We start from the raw sequence: 1,636 nt of genomic DNA on the forward strand, positions 1-1,636 counted from the left end.
GTCCCTCAGCATGACAGTCTCATATAGATAGCCTCACAGTGCAAATTCTATGGTATTTAGTTGAAACAACAAAGAAGCAAGGATAAAGGCAAAAGCAGGACATCCGTGCAGGGATTTATGAAGTGGGTAGGGGAAGCAGAGGGGAGGGTCCGGGTACTCAGTTACATGATTAGCCTTAGGACCGAATTAAGGGATAAAGCAGAGTGTGGAGAGGAGAGGGCTAGAGCATTCAGTTCTTAAGGTACTCTGCGTTGCTCCTGCTTGGACTTGTGGCTCTGTAGGGTTTTATCTGTAACCACGCATTCTGGGAGATCTGGGGCTCAGGACTCCAACAGTCCCTCATCTCTCCATGCACACTTCGTACCAAACTCCTGTCAGCATCCCCACTGAACAGCATTCTGACGTTAAAGTATGAAGCCAGGGTCTAATTACTGCGTCTAAGTTAAATGGAAGGAGATTAGTATCTTTTTTCTGATTTATTTCTATGACGATTGTTATACCATTTTCTAAATGCTTATGTTTATTCTCTCAATTATTCTGTTGAGCTCAAAACAAGATTCTGCCTTTCCGGCCTTAGAAATCCGTATTTGTAGATTTTCCTATTGGCTCTAAATTCTAGTGGGAATCCATTAAAAAAAGAGCCAGCCTATTTATTTGAACTTGTACATTGTTTTTTTTTTAATATGAAATGCTGCACAAATTAGTGTCATCGTTGTGGAGGATCTATGCTAATCTTCTCTGTATTGTTCCAATTTTAGTATTTGTGCTATTGAAACAAGCGCTTAACTGGGCATCTTTATATTATATGACTATTTAGTATTAATAAATTATGTCTAAAAGAATGCACATACATTTTAAGATACAATTCATTATACTTACAGTTTATTACTTAGTTATGTGAATCTGACAATATTACTAAATTTATAATTCCTAGTATTAAAATTGTTAATTTTGAAACATTTGTAGCTATATTTGTTATAATTTTTCATCTGTAAACAAGAAATATGTAGAGTATGCACAGACATGTTCCATTACAAATGTCAGGAAGTCAGAGTTAACAAAAAGGAAATCAAGTTTATCGTCTTTATGTTTAAAAATATTTCTCAAACTATAAATTACCACCTTCCTTTCTTTGAGCTATAAGTATTCCAGTGCATGCACATGTGAACAAACATGGTAGCACACAGAGAGACTCACAAGAAGAGAAGCAGTATAGAGGTGACCATTCCCCTCTCATTGCTTAAAATATAAATTGCTTATCAAAATTGTACTTGTTGGGATTTGTATCTTTTTTTCATTGTAAAATATTGATGATAGATTGAGAGTTTAAAACAACTTATTCAATTCTGTCTCAAAAGAGAAATATTTTTGGGAGACATCAGGACAACACCAACTGAACTCCTTCACACAAGAGTCTTTTCACATGCAACTTGACCTTGAGTGTGATTGCTTTTCTAGCTGCAAGTGCTGTTCATAAATGTATAATGCCTACAGGGTTGTCAGATGGGTGACAGATCTGAAATGAGCAAAATTAGAAAGAGACATACAGCCAGGTGCATAATTTATGAAAGCCGGGTCCAGTCCTGTTGTGAGACAGTGTTAACTGGAAAGATTGTTAGCCAGAAAAAAGTCCGCT

The 1,636-nt window shown here is 36.3% G+C and overlaps 1 non-coding gene across 1 annotated transcript; it reads right to left on the reverse strand.

Moving 5' to 3' along the window:
* Window positions 1-677: 677 nt before the first annotated feature.
* LOC117285434 lies at window positions 678-782 on the reverse strand. Its single transcript, XR_004516467.1, has one exon. It is a non-coding gene; the product is annotated as a U6 spliceosomal RNA (small nuclear RNA).
* Window positions 783-1,636: the final 854 nt, after the last annotated feature.

Source organism: Fukomys damarensis, unplaced genomic scaffold (genome assembly GCF_012274545.1).
Source record: "Fukomys damarensis isolate Sample0158 unplaced genomic scaffold, DMR_v1.0_HiC HiC_scaffold_9, whole genome shotgun sequence".
Taxonomy (NCBI): Eukaryota; Metazoa; Chordata; class Mammalia; order Rodentia; family Bathyergidae; genus Fukomys; species Fukomys damarensis.